Genomic DNA, 21,900 nt, shown 5'->3' on the forward strand with positions numbered 1-21,900 from the left:
CGCCTTCCCCAAGGTTGTAACTGCAAGCAAGTGCTCTCTGAACTTGCAGGTATAATAAGGCTGTTATTGGTTTTGATAGATGTTCAAGGGAGAGGAGGAGGGGGGGATCCCACGGCAGTGTCTCATACTGGCCTACTGGATCCAACAAGGTCATGTAAACCACCAGAGGAGTTATCTGAGGCTTTACACTCAAATGGACCCTTGATTGATTTATATCAACGTATCACCACTAAATGAAACAGGCCACTACTCATTGTGACCCCTATGCACATATTTTTGTGAAACTGAACCAAGTTGAGCAATCTGTCCAGCAGTTCGCATCCAGGGAAGTCATGAAGGCCCGCATTGTTAACACAACATATGAACCATCGGAAGACCGGGATATAAAGCCAATGGGAATCAATGGCCTTAATGTCACCAAATATAGAGGACGCAGACCGTGAGTTAGAGAATGCAGGATCAGCTACAAAACCCACTGGGGGCGGCGGAGGCAGAAGGGCAACAGTATTCTTTCATGGGGTTCCGTAAATTAGCTCTTAACCAATGTGAACCAAGGGATCCACTCTCCAATAAATGCTTGCACTGGTGCCGTGCTGCGAGGGGCCATGTTTTGTGACCAGGTAAGCCATATGAGCAGCCATTGAGTATGCAACAAGGGTGACAGCTTCTGTGGCTCGAACACACATGCAGACCACGTCTCTCGCAGGGCACAGCATATGTGTTTTCTTCTGAGACTAGATGACGAATTTCTTCATGAATTGGGATTTTTCCAGAGTTGAAGATGACTTATTTGATACTTAAGATGATGTAAAGATGCCCTGATGAAGGACTAATTACAGCCTGAAGGAGGACCAGTTCTTGTTAAGGTTTACCGTCTTTTGCTTTCATCTTAGGACAATCCACCTTCGATTTCCTCCTCTTAGCATCAGAGACGTAACTTTTGATTCTTGCAGCGTATCAGATTCACAGAATTTAAATATATCTGGTGTGTGACTGAGTCTATCGTCTCCAAGTGGTTTGAAGTTCAAAGATATCCCCAGTGGTTATTTTCCTGTACAAAGTGAGAATTTCAATGTGTACTTCCTCTATATATATTACAGCATCCATGACAGTAACCCTTCAGTTAGGGTAAGCTGTCTTTTCCATAGGAAGAGCAGTTATTGGGTGGCTTATAACCTTTGTGTCGTTTGACGAATCCACACAAAACTTTGCAAAAACAGTATAGACCCCACTCTGAATTGTTCAGCAAAGCTTTGTGTGTTTTCGTCAAGGTGACAAAGTTGTAGAGGGTCCCAAAATCTGGATGGACATGAAAAAAATGTGTTTTTACTTGTGGCTCCAGACCAAACCGCTGGACGGATTTGTACAACCTGTGAGGGAAGCAGTGGCCTAGCCCAAGAGCATGCTTTTGCACATTTAGTGTAAATCCATTCAGTAGAGTTTTAAAAAAATGCTCAAATTGTAGGGCAAAAATAATTAGTTATATCTCCATCCGGTCCCTGGACTCACTTCCTGATTTGGTGTCTGTGGAAGCCTATGGACCAGTTATGGGGCCTGTATTATCTGCGGACACTGTATGCAGCCACTAATTGGTCAATTGAAAAATGTGAGGTGCAGCAAACATTTACAAACAGACACCATGAATTTGCGAAGTGCACCTGCAGTCCGTGGACATAATTTCTGGGTATTTTGAAGATGAAAGAGTGCCTGTAGAAGATGAGGGAGAAATTGAAAGGGGACAATGTATGCATTATTGTGTGCAAAAATGGTTGCAGGTTTGTTGACATATTCGTGGTCACTTTTACTGTCCGCGATAATCCTCGGCAACAATAAGTGTCCAGAGACATCCATTGAGAATGGTGGTGTTATGTTATATGCTACAACAATAATTAATTTGGGTTTAACACTTATGTAATGGGACTAGTAAGTGTGACTGTTGCTATGGCCAGATTGTTTAGGGTATGGCTACAAGAGTATGTTTACTTTGGGCTTAATATCCCCAACAATCTGGCCAATGGCTATGGTGAGAATAGTTTGCTTTTCCTGGGTCTAAAGGTTATGTAGTTTGAACAATGTGAACCCTGACTAGAGGCAGAATAGGACTTTTGGAGTGTGGGAATAGTAGTAGTAGTAGTAGTAGAAGTAGTAGTAGTAGTAGTCGCAGTAGATATTGTTGTGGGCATAGCCGGTGGCCAGATTGTTCAGGGGCATGGCCGAACAATCTGGCCACTGGCCATGGCCACACTAGTATGCTTACTTTGGGTTTAATAGTTATGTCCTTTCAACTATGTGACCACTGCATAGAGTTAGTGGCACTGACCTCTACATAGAGGCAGTACTACTTTTGGAGTGTGAGTATAGTTGTAGTAGTGGAAGTTACAGCCCAAATTGTTGTGGCAATGGTGAGTGGGCAGATTGTTTTCGGCATGGCCACATGGAGTGTCAGTATAGTATTGTTCAGGGCATGGGTGAAGGCAATGCCCAGAACAATCTGGCCAGAGCCATGGTTGCAATAGTATGCTTACTTTGGGTTTAATGACTCGGACAATCTGGCCACTGGATATGGTGAGAATAGTATGCTTACATTGGGCTTAATGGTTATGTAGTTTTAACTATGTACCTCTGCCTAAAGGCAGAGTAGTACTTTTGGAGTGTGAGTATAGTAGTAGTGGAAGTTACAGTACACATTGTTGTGGCCATGGTGAGTGGGCAGATTGTTGGGGGCATGGCTGTGTGGTGTGTGGGTATAATAGTAATTAAAGAAAATATTGTTGTGGCCATGGGAAGTAGCCAGATTGTTCAGGGAATGGCTATGCCCCAAACAATCTGGCACTGGCCATGAAGAGAACAGTATGTTTACTTTGGTGTAATTACCTCAACAGTGTGGCTACTTGCCATGGCCAGATTAGTGTGCTTACTTTGCATTTAGTAGTTATATAGTTTGGAGAATATGGCCTCTTGTTATGACAGCCACAATGGGAGTTTTGGAGTATGGGTATAGTAGTTATAGCCTCAGTGTATGTGGCAAATAGTGGATTGTTTGATGTTGGAAAGTAGTGGACAAGATAACAAGGGATCATCTGTGTTTGTTTGTCTGTAAAGAAAAGAAAATATAGTTAGTTGTACAACATAGTATGTAAGATATACAAGCATTAGGTTTTATAGGTAAGTTTACTTTTTTGACTCTCATAAGTAGTACATTGTATGTACTATGCGTTCTACAACATTTGTTTGTGATACACTGTTGCTGTATTGACATATTGTAATCATTGGGTCATGGGAAAAAATCCAAGGTGCATTAAAAAATCATTTTGTACATTTACTGTTAATAAATGTACATCTTGTTCAACTTTTCTCAATTTTTTGCAGACTGTGATGTTTATGAGAAGGAGACACATTTCATATGTGTAGAAAGTACTATAGTGGTAGTAGGAATGTTTTAAGTAAATAGATAGATGATGGCGTGTTTTAAGTGTAATGTAATTAAGGTATATTTGTTTTGTGTGTTTGTTTATTTTTAAATTAGTTAGATACCCAGTGGTGTATTCTAACTGGATTTTATTGTAAATATGAATTTACAGTGTAATTTAATGACTTAAGGTGGGTTCAAGGAATATTAAGTAGGCATTTGTTAGATTTTCTGTTAACCTTTGATTTTGAGTAACAGAAGTGCTGTTACATTCAAACCAACCACTTCTTTATTTTTTACATACGCAGCATAGTGGCCTGAAGTGGTTGTGGCACCAGTACAGATACTGCGTCTTATCCAATTAAGTCATGACATTGGAAGGGATCAGTTGTCTCCTTCCATGTGATCCTTCCTCATGATACCGCCACGAGGATCATGATTAGGTAGTGAATGCCATCCCATGGCCACATGGGAGGAGGTCACCGCCGGGTAATCCGTAATGACTCCATTGGATTCATCACATACCCTTTCCCTAATGTTGCTGGTTCTTGCAGCATCTATTTGAAAACAGGAATGGAAGTCCACATTCCCCTGTTCTTTGTTTCCTGTATTCAACTGAAAAACAATGGGGCTGTAAATCTAAGAACCAGTGGACACAAATTGCATTAGTGGCTTTACGAAGGCTCATCCATGGTCGCTGACCAATCTGAATTTTCTGCCTGTCATATAGTATTTGAGATAGGTCATGGCCCATTTAATCACCACGGCCTCTAGCTCAGGAGTTGCGTAATTTTCATCTCTTGGGAGCAATTTTCTGCTTATTTAGATGATGGGATGCTCTATACCATCATAACCTTATGAGAGAAGTTCTCACAGACAAGTTTGTGAGGCATCTGTTTGTAGGATGAATTCCCGTTTGAAATCTGAAACCTCCAACACAGGTTCACTACATAACATGTGTTTGAGTTTGTCAGAAAACACAACTGATCTTCTTCTCGCCATTTATTCTCAGGACATGCCATAATGGAAGACAAATTGGGGATAAAATGTCTGCAATATTCTATTAAACCCAAAAAGGCTCTCAGATCTCTCTTCGTCTTGGCACTGGAGGTTTCTGCAACTGATCTGCAAGGTAGCTGGCACCCATGCAACCCAAAAGGGAGCACCTTAAATTGAAAAAGCCCAATGGGAGTAGAAAAAGAGGTTGCTTCCCTGTCTGCTGGATTAACAGGGACCTGCCAATACCTGGTCAGAGCAACGGTGGAGAGTTAACAGCGGACCTCCATCGATCAATAGAATCATCAATTCTGGGCATGGGGTGGTTTTCAAAATGGGAGACTGTGTTTACCTTCCTGAAATCAATGCAGAACCTCTATGATGCATGGCAACCTACACAATTGGGCATGACCAGGGACTCTGAGAGGGCTTGCCAATGTAAGCCCTTAACATATTTTCTAGTTCTTCTTCAATAATGCTCTCCTGGTTTCAGTATTCGAAATTACTTCAGATGGACCACTTTTCCTGGGAGTGTACAGATACAACAGTTTATTCCCTGTACCCAACCAGGTTCCTCCTTGAAAAAATCAAGGGATTGCTCTAAATCTTCTTTTTGATGTTGAGCTAAATCAGATGGAATCAGTCTATGTGTATTGGTTTCATCAGATTGGAAACTGGTTAAGACCACAGTAGTGTCTTCAATGGGATTCGCCCTCCACTCCTTAAGTAGATTCAAATGATAGTTGTGAGTCTTTATCTTTATGTCTGGTTGTGACACTCAATAATTGTAAGGCCCTGTCTGTTCTATTATCTCTTAGGGACCATGCCATTTGGAAAGCATTTTATTGTCAGACAAAGGGAGGAGTAAGACCTTTTGCCTGATAGAAAAAGATCTTAACACAGCTTTCCTGTCATGATAATCTGTTTGTTGTTCTTGTGTTTTAGTCATATTGGAATGTACAATGGATTTAACTGCAGTCATATGTTCTTTAAATCTCTGGGCAGTTTGAGATAGTGGTAAGGTGGCTTTGTCTTGTTCCTCCCAGGTTTCAGGCAACATTTCAAGAACATTGCGAGGTTTCCTCTCATACAAAGGTTCAAGTGGGGAGAATCCTGTTGAGGATTGAGGTGTTTTTATAATGGCAAAAAGGGTGCATGGTGTCATAACATCTCTATTTTTTCCATCAGTTACAAAGTTATGCTTTAAGGTTTTGTTGATTCATTCCACTAAACCATCAGTTTGAGGGTGATACCTAGAGGTACACAAAGTTTTAATCTGGAGAATGTACTTCTGACATGAGTTTACTCATAAAGGTAGATCCTTAGTTTGTTAAGATCTCCTTCGGAAAGCCAACTCATGAAATAAAAATATCGCATTATTCTGTAATTGTTGTAACTTGATGGTCGTGAAGATTATGAAAGCCTCTGTCCCCAAGTACAACACAGGGAGATACTCAAATATCTCCCTGTGTGATCCTTGAGGCCACAGGTATTAGGTGCTGGAGTGCCAGGAAACAGGAACGCTGGATTACCACAATGTCAAACAAGCAGTAACAAGAAGGTAGGCTGTGAACCACTAATGGGCTTACCTAGGTGGAAAGAGGGTGGGACATCAACCAAAAACGGTCTGGAGGAGGCACAGTGAGGAGCGTTCAGAGCACCCTCAGTGTGTGATCGACGGCAGCAGTCGGGTGGAGAGAATAGGCAATGCTCAGTTGGAAGGTGGTCACACACTGGAATACCTGTGAGAGCTGCAGGTGCAGGCTCGAGCGTAGCAATGATACGGGACAATCCAAAAACAATCCATATGAGTTCCGAGGTCAAGTTCCAGAGAGTTCAAATCCACAACAAATCCGAAGGAGTATCAGGAGAAAAAACAGTTATTGCAGTCCAGAAGTCGGTAAACCAGAAGCAACAGGAGGTAGGCAAACAAACCAGGGAGGAGGCGAGAGGAATCCATGAAGCAGTCTGTAATCAAAAAAGCCGTGAATCGAAGTCAATAGTACGCCAAACAGTGCCGGGTTGAACAGCTGTGAAGCACTGGACAAGTGCGTACTCGCTGCTTTTAGCCTGTTGCCAAGTAGTCATGTGATCAAGTTTTTTGGCGTCACGAGATGCATGCCTACAGCACGTACTCGGGACTTCTGCGTCACGTGCTCCGTAGTGTTAACAACTGGTTGGATTTTCTGGGTCACGTGATGCGGAACTGAACCGAGCTGGCGCCCGAGATTACCCGTGGTGAGACGCCAAGTCAGCTGCCAATGGAGGAATGGACGCATGCGATTCGAACAACCACTGATGCCCATTTGCTTCCATGGGCGCTGCCAACGGGTACCACACTGCTGCCGCCTTAATCGGGTAAGCGATGGTAAGTGTGCAGAAGGGGCAATGGAATGAAGGGAGTCAGAGAGGGCACTAGAGTGAAGGGAATCAGTATTCGTGACAGACTGCATGACAGAGCCCCCCTCCCAATGGCCCACGAACCCGTGGGCTGGATGGACAATCCCGATGGAACTGGGCAACAAGACGAGGGGCATAGACGTCCGAAGCAGGAACCCACGAACGGTCTTCGGGACCATAACCCAACCAGTCCACTAGATACTGTAACCGCCCCCTATAGAAGTGGGAAACCAGGATGGCGCTAACCTGATATTCATCGGGGGCAATGACAGACACAGGAGCAGGAGGAGACACAACACGGGTCGGGTCAGGGCAGGGTTTAAGCAAAGATGTGTGAAACACCGGGTGAACACGCCAACTAGCAGGGACCGAGAGGCGATAGGCAACTGGGTTCAGGACTTTGGACACCCGATAGGGACCAATGAATCGAGGGAGGAGCTTGCGGCAACCAGGCAGGTGCAGGTGACAAGTAGATAACCACACATGGTCCCTAACACAGTACTCGGGCGCCATAGTCCGTTTCCTGTCAGCCGCAGCTTTCATGGATGACTGGGCCTCCCGGAGATGGGCAATGGTGTGGGCATGGACAGTGGCAAGGTCATGAATACAAGCAGAAGCAGCAGGAGTGTTTGACAACAAAAGGTCAGGGAAAGGAAGAGTTTGAGGATGTTCGCCATAGAGGGAGTAAAACGGGGAGAAGCCAGTGGAGGAAAGCGTTGTTGTAGGCAAATTCAGCAAGGTGTAACAAGCCGAGCCAAGACTTATGATGCTGCATAGACAAACAACGCAAATATTGCTCCATGGCCTGGTTCACCCTCTCCGTCTGCCCATCTGTTTCTGGGTGGTATGCAGAGGAGAAACGGGCATCAATACCAAGCAACTTTGTAAGAGCTCGCCAGAATCGAGACGTGAATTGCGAACCCCTATTAGAAATCAAGACCGAAGGCAGCCCAAACAAGCAAAAAACAGATTTGAAAAACAGGTTGGCCAGGACGGGAGCGGAAGAATCCCTGAACAAGTTATAAAGCGAGCCATCTTTGTGAAAGAGTCAACCACTACCCAAACTGTGTCGCAACCTTGTACCCGGGGTAAGTCTGTAACAAAATCCATTGTGAGGGTATGCAAAGGTTTCAGAGGTACAGGTAGTAGTTGAAGCAGACCCAAAGGGCGACCCCTGCGGGTCTTACATTGGGCGCAATCCGAACATCTGTTGACATAGTTTTCTACATCACGTCTCATCAAAGGCCACCTACGTTTAAGCAAGGCTAGAGTACGCTTTTGACCAGTGTGTCAATTGATGATGGCATCGCGAGGCCATTCCGTGCCAGGTTTCGGGTATCACTGGTGGGTAACACTAACCTCTCCTGAATGAAAGGCAGTCCATCGCGATATACAGGATCCCATTCTGATAGGTGGTGTGGGTGTTGGGAAACCCAGAGACGAATGGCAGACAACAAAGTCTGCGAGGGTGTACAAAGGCAGACTATGTATCCCTGATCATATATGGTTTCTGGAAAGATCGGAAGGGACACCCCCCCCACGAGAGCGGGACAATCCATCTGCTTCTTCATGTTTCACACCCGGCCTGTGTTTAATCTGGAAGTCGTATGCAGCGGAAAACAGGTGCCATCGCACTTGCTGGCTGTTGTTGCACTTCAGCGAAGCCAGGACCTGCAAGTTACGATGGTCCGTGAATACATTTGTTTGGTGTCTAGCCCCTAGAAGGTGGTGTCTCCATACCTGGAAGGCATCTTTGATAGCTAGGAGTTCCTTCTCGGTGACAGTATAGTGAGACTCAGTGGCAGTGAATTTGCTTGAGTGGAATGCCACAGGGTGTAGGCGGCCAGATGACAGGCATGATTGAGAAAGTACAGCCCCCAATGCAAACAATGAAGCATCCGCCTCCACCACAAAGGGTAATTCTGGGTCCGGATGTTGGAGAACTGGAGCTGTGGTAAAGGAGGATTTGAGCGACTCAAAAGCAGCTTGCTGCTCTGAGGACCACGTGAAGGGGACGTGGGGGCTAGACAGGGCTGCAAGAGGTGCCTCGATAGTAGAGAATCCCGAGATGAACCGCTGGTAGAAGATAGCAAATCCAAGGAACGACTGTAGGGACTTGAGATTTGCAGGGACAGGCCAATCTAAGACAGCACAAATCTTGGACTGATTCATGGTGAACCCTCCCGGTGAGATGTGGAAGCCCAAGAACTCTACCTCCTTGGCATGGAACTGGCCTTTTTCTGATTCAGCAAAGAGCGCATTCTTACGCAACCGGGACAAGACTTCTCTTACATGTGACACATGCTCCTCTAAGGAGGAGCAGAACAGGAGAATGTCATCGAGGTAGACAATGAAATAAGTGTCCAAGATATCACTGAACACGTCATCCATGACCCGTTGGAACTTGGCCGGGGCATTACACAGCCCGAAGGGCATAACTGTGAATTCGTACAGACCATGTCGGGTTCAAAATGCTGTCTTCCATTCATCTTCCCCATGGATACGGATCAAATTGTATGCCCCTCGGAGGTCGAGTTTGGTGTAGATAGAAGTGTGAGTCAACCGATCCAGCAACGGAGTTATGAGTGGAATCGAGTAACGATTTTTAATCGTGGTTGCATTTAGTCGTCTGTAATCAACACAAGGATGAAGATCGCCCTCCTTTTTTTGGACAAAGAAGATTGGGCTTGCTGCGGGTGAGGTGGAGGGCCGAATGTGACCCAAACGCAGAGCCTTTTGAATGTAATTCTTTAGAGCCAGGTCCTCGGAGGGAGAGAAGGAATAGACCCACCCCTTGGGTATCGTGGAGGTGGGGGCCAAATCTATGGGACAATCGTATGGCCTATGCAGAGGTAGGCCCTCCGTGGTCCCTTCATCGAAAACTGCCTCATAATCAAGATAAGCTGTGGGGATGCTAGCCATGACTGCGCCAACTGTATGTGGGACTGGTGCGAGTGGCTCGTCGACTTCAGTTACAGCAAGAAGCTTGTGATGGGGTAGGCACCCACTCGGCTTCTATGAGATAATAGTGTTGGCAGACATCGGATTCGAAAAGGACTTGACTGGTCCCCCAGTTGATAAGCGGGTTATGTATTTGATAAGAGGATATTTTCCCTGGGCAAGGTCAAGTAGCTCTAGATCCTGTGACTGGGCCTTATGTCTGGTGTCGAACACCTTGGACATTTCGCTCAACAATAGATCAAAATCATAGAGGGCCGGGTGGTCATTTTCTAGCAGAGGGTTCATCCAAGTAGCTGCGATCCCGGCCAAATGGGACAACATAAAGGTGGCCTTGGTGGTGGAAACAGGGAACGCCAGAGGTCTGCAAAGAAAGTGGAGTTTGCACTGGTTCAGAAACGTGCAGAATTTCCTGGGGTCACCATGGTATCTTTTGGGGGCTGCCAGTAGAAAAGGGGTAGGAGCCACCACCGGGACGGGGGCAGACAGTTTACTAGTAGGAGCCGGCGCCTGTGGGGTTGTGTCCCCGAATTCCGGATCAGATGGTAGGGGATGGTGTGCACTCTCTAGGGCGTCAAGCCGGTGATGGATAGCTGTGGTGGCTGCAGCCATATCTGCCCTTAGTACAGTGACAGCTTGGACTAAAGCGGCCACGGGGTCTCCAGCCGAGGCCTCCATAATCCGGACGACAAACAGGCTTCACAGTCTGTTGTAACTTGATTGTCGTGAAGATTATGAAAGCCTCTGTCCCCAAGTACAACACACGGAGATACTCAAATAACTCCCTGTGCGATCCATGAGGCCACAGGTATTAGGTGCTGGAGTGCCAGGAACCAGGAACGCCAGAAACCCCCAACCTCTGCAAGGCAAGCAGGTAATTACCACAATGTCAAACAAGCAGTAACCAGAAGGTAGGCTGTGAACCACTAATGGGCTTACCTAGGTGGAAAGAGGGTGGGACATCAACCAAAAGCGGTCTGGAGGAGGCACAGTGAGGAGCGTTCAGAGCACCGTCAGTGTGTGATCAGCGGCAGCAGTCGGGTGGAGAGAATAGGCATTGCTCGGTTGGAAGGTGATCGCACACTGGAATACCTGTGAGAGCTGCAGTATCAGGAGAAAAAACAGTTATTGCAGTCCAGAAGTCGGTAAACCAGAAGCAAAAAGAGGTAGGCAAACAATCCAGGGAAGAGGCAAGAGGAATCGGTGAAGCAGTCCGTAATCAAAAAAGCCGTCTATCGAAGTCAATAGTATGCCAAACAGTGCCGGGTTGAACAGCTGTGAAGCACTGGACAAGTGCGTGCTCGCTACTTTTAGCCTGTTGACAAGTAATCAGGTGATCGAGTTTTTGGGCGCCACGTGATGCATGCCTACAGCACGTATTTGGGACTTCCACGTCACGTGCTCCGTAGTGTTAACAACTGGTCGGATTTTCTGGGTCACGTGATGCGGAACCAAACCGAGCTGGCACCCGAGACGACCCGTGGTGAGAAACCAAGGCAGCTGCCAATGGAGGAATGGACGCAGGCGATTCGAACAACCACTGATGCCCGTCTGCTTTCATGGGCGCTGCCAATGGGTACCACACTGCTGCCGCTCTAATCGGGTAAGCGAGGATAAGTGTGCAGAAGGGGCAATGGAATGAAGGGAATCAGAGGAGGCACTAGAGTGAAGGGAATCAGTATTCGTGACATACTGCATGACAGTAATGGAAAAGCTTCAGGGTAACAAGTTGCATTGTCTAATATCACCAGTATGTAGAGGTTTCCAAAACTGGATGGCTCAAGGGGCCCATCTATACCCATACCTATGCATGTAAAGCTGACCGCCAGACACATCGTGATGACTCGGTTGGATTCCTCACAGTGTATAATGCACACAGTCTCTTGTATTCTAGGATGCAAGGAATGTCAGTGTTGACTATGTTTGCATCACGGTTCACTAGGAATAGACCAGTGAGTGTACGAAATGTGAAAGTGCCACGTAACTCATACCGTCTTTGAAGACTATGCTGCCAATACATACAGGTGCGTGGTCGGGTTTAGAGCATATGTAAGTGCAGAGAGAATTATCCTAATTATATGTACATGTATTTAAAAAGAAAGAACCATGCTGGGGTTCAGGGAATTCCTTTAGTTTGTTCACGTTTGTCATAATTAATGATAACAAACTGGATATAGTTTTCATTTAGATATGTTTGAAAGCCAACAACTGATCCAATAGATCCATTGTATAAAACTTGTTCTACGCCACGGTTACATTTTAGTATCACTCTGCAATTTAGGCAGAGAATTAATACTTTTTCCAATCCAGCTGTGCTTGAGATTTTTCTATGTTATTTAGTCATGCTGACACATAGGGAATGTCATGTCATGCACATCCAGTTTGTCTGTGCAGCTGATGTGGACTGCGGGTTGCATCTCTTATTCATCATTGTTTCATTATGTTGGTCACAGTTTGCAAGGAGTGCCATTAAACACATGCATTATTGATTTAGTTGTGTTAATTGTTCTATTACATCAGTGGCAGATGTGTTCTGCCTACTTTTCAAGGCTGACTTTGCGTCTTCAGTAAGCACACCAAAGCTAATGCTTTTTAAAATGTGAGCATATGTTGGATCTACAGACTGACACATGTTTTGTGCAAATTCTCTGCAGCGAAAATGATGCCACAGATTGACATTACCTATGCTGCTGAGTGTGTTACGGCATTCTGTGTAGCCTAATGTTTTAAATATGGGTTGACCTTTCACTGGTGTTAACTTTAGAATGTCTCAAAAGACAAAGGGCCTCATTACGACCCGGGCGGTAAGGGATTACCGGTATCAGTAAGGGCACCAGTACCGGTAATCCCTTACCACCCTATTACGAGTTCCCTTTGCGGGTCCTCCCTTAATGCCTGGTTTTACCAGGCATTAAGGACGGGACCCGCAAAGGGACTTGGTGCTAATAACGGTACCACAATTTGCTGTACCTTTATTAGCGCCTTCCCCATTCCCATTTGAGCCCCATGGGGGCACAAATGGGAATGGGGAAGGGCCCTGGTGAATGGGGAATTACCGCCCCCGCCAACCTTGGAATGGGACGGAAATAGCTCCATTCACCATGAAGGAGTCGGTAAGGATTTGCAGGCAGCCATGGCGCTAATAGCGCCATAGTTACCTCCAAACTCCTAATGAGGCCCAAAGACATGGTTTCTTCCAAACAGTTCTTCACGTCCAGTTTTTAGGACTTCCTGCATTCTTAGATGAATTAAAGAAAGCATTAGGTTGGAAACCATGATTACTTCTTCTACTAGAAGGACTTTCATTTGTCATAGAATTCTGTGTAATTCAGTTGAAGCTTCTGCTGATAGGTTGTAATATTCTAATCTGATTTGGTACTCCACTTGGAGGAGGAGAAGTCGCTGCAAATTTACACCTCCTATGTTGTAGATCTGTAGGATCTGTTACAACAAAAGGTTATTTGTTTTGCTTTCTGCAAATGTCCTGTTTGTATTAATTAAGAAACCTTTTGCCAGAACCAGCTTAATTACTTACATACAAGAGCAGAGGTTTGTAATGTTTACAGCTGCAAGTATTATTTTCATATTTTAATTCATGTTCAATTTCTTCTGTGGCTTCTAGGTAAACGGTGAGTTCATCATTTAACTGTGATTTGAGCACTGACAAATCTTCTATAGATTGTTTGGAATTATACATGGTGTTTTCTACTTCATTCATTGCTATTTCTGCTTAATTTTAAATGAGTGGTTTTGCAAGTGGTGTTTAGCTTCCTGTAAGAGATGTTTGACTCCCTTCGGGAGTGTCTTTATCTAGTTGTCTTTCTATTTCTTCATGGTGTTCATTGTCTAACATTTCTTTGTACAATTTCAAATTGTCATTTGTTATACCACTTTCATTTGCCTCAAATGCAGTTTCAAATGTTTCATGGTCACCTAACAATTCTCCCTATTTTCTCCAGTGTTTGAATAGATGCAATAGGGCCATGTAAGAAGTTGTCTATGCTCTGCAGATTTAAATGATAATATGACATGCTTAATTTGACTGGGTTTTGAAAGTCCTACTAGACTCCCTTCACAATTTAATACTGAGTATTTACCAGTTGTCTCATTTGGCATGATATTATTTCTGTGTGTATACTATTTGTGTATATCATACGGGCACATGTTTCCAAAGCAGTACTTCTGTTTGGATAGCATGTTTCAATCAGTTTATTTTTTTAAATGTCTCGGCTGTTTTCTTTAGCTATAGATTACATTTCTTGGTTGGATTTTAGTCCTCTTTTGCGCGGTGAAGCTGGACCAGGTTTGAGCCAGAGAATGTGTTCAGATTTCCCACACAAGACTGTATCTGCTAAATGATCTGCAACTTCATAGGACCCGCACTCTCTATGTGACAGCATTTTGATACCAAAGCTGTACAATTTCGATGAAAGAGCGTTGCTAGATATTTCAAACCCAAAGGTCTTTTAGCTAAGTTTTGTCAGCTTTGTGGAAATAGGCTGTGACCTATTTTGCAACTGCAGTTGAATTGTCTGCAATGTATTGAATGTCCAGGATATCTTTCCACAAGAGTGCAATGATAGTGATGTAACCATTGATGTACTTGGAGGTTTCATCTCTTTTAATGTTGTATGTGTGTTTGGGAGATTTGTTTTCACATTGTGCCCCACAGAAGACATGTAAATATTTACTTGACCTATGGTACAAACTGGTCTAGGGAAGCCAAAATGACATTTGGTGAAGTATTTCCCTTTGTTTCTGTATCTTTGTCAGCAGTATTTGCAGGCCCGGCTCCAGCAGGGTGGGCAGAGGGGTCAGGCCCCCCAAGAAAATACTCTGCCCCCCTAGAAAGGAGGTCTCTGACCAATAGTTGCTTGTGTACAGTTTTCTTTTTGTTCCATTTATGAACGAAAAGAAAACAGTACACACACTGGAGACAGCGCGTGGTCACCAGCTTAGTCTAGGGTTAATTAGGAGGCATACACGTGTGCTATTAGATACCAATATACTCATACCATTTTGCACCTGATAGCCAGTTACCTCTACAGCAGTGCCTGGCAAATGCTTTTCCATGCCTGCACAAAAGCCCAGACTGTTCGTATTGCCAGTGCTTGTTTTCCTTTGGACCTGCTTTCCATTGCTCAGGGGATTCGCTAATCACTTTTCATTTTGTGTCTTTCGATTGATTGGCAAGGCACCCTGTGGTGCAGAGCTTGCACAGTGCCATGTGGAATGACGCTCTACAGTGCTTCTATCTCTGGACAAGACAATTGCGCAAGGCAGAATTTTTGTGAAATCAGGCCTGTCAATTTTCCTTGGGTGCTTTACAACCACCCGGCCACATAGTTACTCACACAGTAGTTATTTTTATTTTGCCCCACACGCACATGGTCACCATAATTTATTTTGCCACACACGCACAATGTTGCCTGAACACTGCGACATCCCGGCTGCTTTAGAGCAGCTCATGATTTTCCAGGGCTATGACACTTGTGGTACAGGGTAGAGGTGAGCTGAAGAGAGTCTTGCGCTCTATTTGAAATGGGCAGTCTTTCTTTTGAAAATCAAAGATGGCTATGCATATGCATTTGCAATGAGAATAAACGTAGCAGATTTTGGGAGTAGAGGAAATGCACAATTTTGAGGCTTACTTACATCTTTAAGATAGCACTTCCATACGTTGTCACTGCACTGTACCAAACAATAAGCAGCACTAATAGCATAGCTCTGGTGCAATGCGTTTGTCATGGAAGTAAGACAACGCAGTGCAACACATAGAGCAAGGCTGCTGGATCGCACAGCCTTGGCCCATGCCTGCACATTTATTGAGCAGTGACATTCTGTAATTTCTGCACATGCCCTCACTATGCATAGGCATGGGCACAGCAGCAGCGGCCAAGCCTTAACACCCTTGCCGGCACAATATTGCACTGCATGCATTCACTGGGTCAGCTGCAGTGCCTACACTTTACTTTGGAACTTGGTCGAGATCAGAGTAGGAGTTGCACTTAGGTGGAGCAGGCAGTGGCCAGTCGGCCCTAGCCCCGGGTGGTCAGGCAGGAGTTTGATGTTTTGCTAACTTTTTAAAATTGGCTGTCACTTCTATGAGCATTGAGAAAATGCTTCTCTTGCAATGTCTCAGATAATCCAAATTCTTGTTGCAAGGGATTTGAAGGAATCCCATACTTCATCCCACTGTATCTATGGTAGTGACTCCTGGCCCAGGCTGATTATGTCAGCAGAGGTTGATCTACCCACAGCTGCCACAGTTGGGGGCACAGTCACCGCCCACAGCCCCAGAGGAGGAGCTGGCAGCATCTGCAACACTGGGAGTAGGGTGTAGGAACTGTTTGCAACACTGGGGGGCGAGAGCACCTCCTGCACCTCTCGGAGGGGAGATGCAAGAACTCCCTGCAGCACTGCAATGGATTGGCCTCAGACTTTCTCCCTTACTCGCGCTCTCTCCGATAATCACATGATGACCCTGTTCAGTCTCCTCAGCTCCCCCAGTGCCCCCTCTTTTTCTTCCAGCCTCATTCACTTTTCCTTCCCTGCCTCTCCTTTCGTCTCTTTTTTGGCTGGAATATATTTCCCCAAACTCTTCATACACTTAGCAACTGAAGCTTGTCTCTCCCTGCCCCACCCTACTCATCCCCACACATACACATGTTTGTAACCTCTTCCTGTCACCTTACCAGCCCCTCTACACTGCTCTTCTATCTATCCCCTACTATCCCTATGTTGTCTGGACTCTTGTTCACCCTGTCATGCCAGCCCCCTTGCACCTTGCCTGTGCCACTTTCCCCCATTATTCATGTAGGTGGAGGGGGGGTGCATGCATATCCAGTGGTGGGGCAGGGGTCCCGGGGTCACACTAGCAGCATTTGCAATGCACAATCAATGTCGGAGAAGAGGCATAAGGCCTTAAGATACGAGGGGCATCCCTTCTATTATAGGAACACACTTCAGTGTGCCCTGAGCCCACTCCCGCCCACTCTTCATCCCTAGGACTACGCGCTCCAGCGCTCCTGCATTGTGGGACATCAGGGCTGTCATAGCCTATCTTCAAAGAAGCCACCAAGAGAATGAGCAGGAAGGAGACATCAAGGGGAGAGATGTGCAAGTACAAGGATGAGCTAGGCAATGGCGAGTAAGAGGATGAGGGGCAGAATGAGAGATGGGAAGCGATGAAGAGAAGGATGAATGTGGGCCGGAACATAACAGAAGTAACAAGCATCAATAGAGGGGTGGGGTAGAATAGAGTGAATAGGCACTGAGGATGCGAAAGATGGAAGGAGAGGCACAGGGCAGACAGAGAAAGCAGAAGGGTTAAGCAGGACATGAGGGTTAGAGCTGAGTGAAATGAATATGAAGAAGAGAAGGATGGGTGAGATGGGCAGTCAACAAGCAGAAGGAACAGTCATGAAGACGGACAGATGGGAAGGGACAAGTAGGAAGTGACAGATGGTGCAGGAAAGGCAGGAAGAAGGGGGCAGGGAGAGGTAGAACAGAGTAAACAGGCAGCAATAGAAGGATGAAGGAGGCAGGAAGAAAGCAGAAGAGAGAAGCATAGAACAGGGAGAGGACCAGACTGGTGTATTTCTGGGTCGGGACATACGATATGTCATGGATGCACAAAACATGTGTGTGCCTACTTCCCCTTTGCATGCACGCACACATCCCTAGGGCAAGATGGTGAGTATGGGTCGTGTTTCAGTGCTTCATGTCGTACGACTTACTGGAGGGTTTATGACCAAACAAGTGTGGAAGACGCCCGGCCAGAGGATGTCATAGCTGGGACTGTTTATAAAGTACTGATCTTCTTCATTAGCTCATGCAGTTTGGGTAACTGTCCATAGTGTATGTATGGAAACATAATCTAACCTGTGTATTGTTTGTGCAAGAGGATTGGAATGCTACATAATGTAGCTCCTGGGTGGGTTAGGCTACTCTCACACCAAATGGAAATTGGGCCCCCCAATAACACCTCTGGCCCACCTAGATGATACATTCTGGAGACGGCCCTGAGTATTTGCCACACTTATGTCATTGGAAATGTAAGATGTGTGTTCATAGGTCACTATGTATGCCTTCTGAAGGGATGTCACAGGCAATGTTCCCTCTAAGCTGTGGGCATGTGCGCTTGCCCAGCTTCCTTCTGGGTGCCGCTCAGAAGAATTTTAGCAGCGCACACAGACAATTCCCACCTATTCTAAAAGTTTTATTAAGGCACAAGCCACAACAAGTACATCATATTTACGTTCTCTCAAAATAAAGGTACATTATATTATTGTAGATATTCTGATTTAGCCTATTTATATTTCCCTACTTTGCAAGCTTGATCTTGAAAACCTAAAAATAGAATACGCCCACAACTTAGGTTAAAAATTAATATGAAAAAGTGGCTCCAAGAACAGAACATATAACTAAGATATGCCTGCACACATGAATCAAATTATCTTCCGTCCCCACCTGGGACTCCTATACTTCAGTCTACCAAACTTATACCGTATGACTCGACCTCTCTCCGAGGCCACTTTCAGATATTACCAGACAACCTTGACTCTGCCTATTTCTGTTCTGCAAATGGTTACCAGACTTTGATACAAGTCTTGTTTTATGTTTGTTATAATAATATGAACGATGTTCAAGCACTAGAATTAAAGCATTACCCACACTATGTAACCCAAGTGTCAGTTCAAATATCGGATACCGACTGTCAGTAAGCAGGCTACTAGGATGTTTAACCTCATCCCATGCTTCCTATTCTTTGTACATATGTCACACAAGCACTTTAAAGCATCCCCCTTGCAAATTAACTCATTATAAAACTCAAATATTAATTTGCCCTCTAAGGATTTTGAGCAGTGTAAGTGTGTCGAAGAAGGAAGCTGACACAAAGGTGGCATGGCTTTGGTTATACAATTGCATTTATTGACTACAAAAAGGGAGTTCCCTGCCTCGAATTAAAACTAAAGAAATAGTCAAAATGTTTGCCAAATCAAAGTTCCAACGTCCTGCATCAAATCCTATTCTAACCATCACACTATAACTGAAGGATAAACTAAACGAATGTTCTTCTTCAGGAGAGTGGCTCCCTCCTGCTGCTTCTTGAAGTGTCAAAAGAATGTTCTCCAGGATTCAATCTTTCATAGATTCACATGCTGTGAATATTCCATGTCGTTATGCTGGGATTCCCCGGTTACTTTCATTTAGTATTTTTCCTATGGAAAAACGTAGACACCATGAGTGTCCCATCAATGTTACTGTGGGTGTTTTTGGTCCCAATAGGACGTAGAGTGCATAGCTCTGCCCCAGCAGCTTCCCCTCAGATTTCAGCCCTCTTTCTAGCTGGTGGGATTCCTCAAGTTCTTCTCGTCACTGAGAAATAATCTTTATACACAAAAAATATATTTTGAATGGATTGTGTGGTGAAGTCCCCGCTCTAAGCCTCCTCATTGGCTGGGAGGAATAAGCCCCGCCCCCACCAGGTACTAATATTCGTGTTCCTCCCAATGCCACTGCTCTGCTGGTCGTCGATAAGAAAAGATCAGTGAAACTTTGTGAGTAGAAGCAGGGGACATGTCCTATATGTTCATGGTTTCCTGGTTTTGAAGGATCCAGCGGGCTCAAGGTGGTGGATGCGGCTCGGTGTCAGATGGGTGAAGGGCGGTGGTAGGGCCTCTGGCTCACCTCATATGAATATTTCTGATCATGTTAAATAAGGGGCACTGCTCCAGCAGTGCGCCTTGATGGGAAGAGCTCCTGCTCTGGGTGCATCGGGAATTCGAATTGAATATATTGAATATATTATATGAATATGAATAATATATTAAATATATTTTTCACTTCCCTTATGAAAGTGAATTTTCAAAACAGTACTTTTCTGTTGCTCATACCCTTCGAACAGGAACTACATTTTGAAATGTTTCTGAATAAGATGGTACAATAGGTAAAACAAAAGGATGAAGTTCTAGAAAAGAAGATTACCAATATTCTTGCCACTATGAGACGAACCAAAGAATATCATTACAGAAGATCATGGACCCTTTTACTGTATTTAAACTCTTTATTCACTGATTTTTAGCAATGTTTCATTTATGTGCAATAAAGATAATGGTCCACTAGGCAGTGGGGAAATAATACCAAGCTTGTGGAGCTCCTCATAAGCATTTGTGTTTGTGGGTTAAAGATGCTCCACAGTTTGGTAAAGATAGTGATAGCTGGGTAATGGATTTGTAATGGATTTCTTTGAAAAAATATGTCACTTTCCCCGTTCTATCCCTGTTTAGCATGTAAATGCAGATCTACAGAACAAGGTAGAAAGTTCTCAAATGAAAATATATTGTATTGTATTGTATTGTAGTCGCCATTTATATAGCTACATTTCCCCATTTGTTTTGCTCCTATGCGCTTTGTGTTTGGAATACCATGGGAGACCGAATTCCATGTATAGGAGGTTTGAAAAGTTAACTTAAAGAATCGTGTGTGCATTCTGCCAGATTAGGATTTAGGATGCTGGCTGGGTCCAAATAAGCAGCCCAGAGGTCAGGCGTGTGGGTGGGTGCTGTGGATGTTTTAGGATAGAGTGCTAGTGCAGGAGACTCAATGTGTGCCCAGCTAGACCGACTGTTTTATGTAGGTTGTTGCTGCATACTACGGGCAGATATGTTGAGGCACGTCAGGTGTTTCAGTGTGGACGGCTATGTGCGCTGCTAGACTGGAATTGCACAGCCATAGATGCCTTCTAGAGTGCATGGATGGGGAGCCATGCATGCAGCATGTGTCCACAGATGCAATGCAATTCATACTTACCTTGGTCTTGGATGGATTTTTCCTTCGGTATTGTTTTCTTAGGTCTCTCAGCACAATAGACTGGTCATTCGAGTGCATCTTTTGGTGGGGTTAGCATACTACCTTTGTGGAGGAACTGGCTGGAGGCCTTCTTTGAGTGCAATAGGAAATGAATTAAATGAAATAGATCTTGCCACCTATGACCAAGACCAATTGTATTGTTCCCATTCCGAACAAAAAGACCATCTAAGTGCATCTTAATGCATATCTATTCTTATCTGCAAAGCTATTAAAGTGCATTCCGTGCCTCTGGTTGAACTGGAGCATTTCCTCACTACACCCAGTGTGACCTATCGGTTGAGCGTTCTGTGTGCGTGGGTAAGCCCCTTGATAATTAGGTACGGACCTCCAGCTGAGTGTGCGACAATAGCTGTCCCCAGTTCAAATTGGTACTGCTACTGTTGCTATCTCTAGTGGTCCGTTTGAACAAGCATTCTGTCCCTGCACCTTTAAGTGGCCACATCCACATGTTGTTTGGTAACCAATTTCTACCGGTAATAGAGTTGGTGGTCCAGGCAGGGGCGGGATGAGGGCTCAGAGGAACATGGGGTGATGTATGATCGTCTGTGTAGGGGGGGAGAAGAGAGTGCAAGTTTCTCATGGTGTGCCACTGCGAATGCTGCCAGCATCCGGGGTGGTTTGGAAGAGTAGGTGTTTAGTTGGGTCTGGGCCAGTACTTGTGTGCGAGGGTCAATACAGCATAGAGTTAGAGAGTTTCAAGAAGAGGAAGGAAAAAGCCAGGTTTTGAGCGCCTTTCTGAATGTGAGGTGATTGTCAAAGCCGTGGATGTGGATGGGCAGAGAATACCAGATGTTTGGAGCTTGGACGGAGAAGGAGGATCCACCCAGTCTGGTGTAGTTATATTGGGGTGTAGAGGAGCAGCCAACTTCCCCTGCAGGAATACCCCCCCTCCCACCTACATGTCTCAGCAGAGGTATCCACTAAGAAAACCCATTCAGATGTATACCAGAAGAGATGACAATCCCTTGGAGGTGCATCCGATCTACTGCATGACACGCTACCTGCCAAGGACCATAAGTTCAGGGGGATAACTAGGATAAAAGCTGTGCCAGATCTGAGTGTTCTGGAGGGTCGGTAGTGAGTGAGTTTGTCTTGGAGGAATTCCGGGGCTGTGTTGTGGATGGCACAGTGAGTAATGCACATGGCTTTAAAGGTAGTTTGTTGACCAATAGGAAGCCAGTGGAGAACTCTGAGTGTGGGGTTGAGGTGTTCTCTGAGAGGGAGGCCAAGGAGCAGGCGGGCTGCAGCTTTTTGGATTCTTT

The sequence above is a fragment of the Ambystoma mexicanum genome, chromosome 4q (assembly GCF_040938575.1).
Source record: "Ambystoma mexicanum isolate Mex_15411 chromosome 4q, UKY_AmexF1_1, whole genome shotgun sequence".
Taxonomy (NCBI): Eukaryota; Metazoa; Chordata; class Amphibia; order Caudata; family Ambystomatidae; genus Ambystoma; species Ambystoma mexicanum.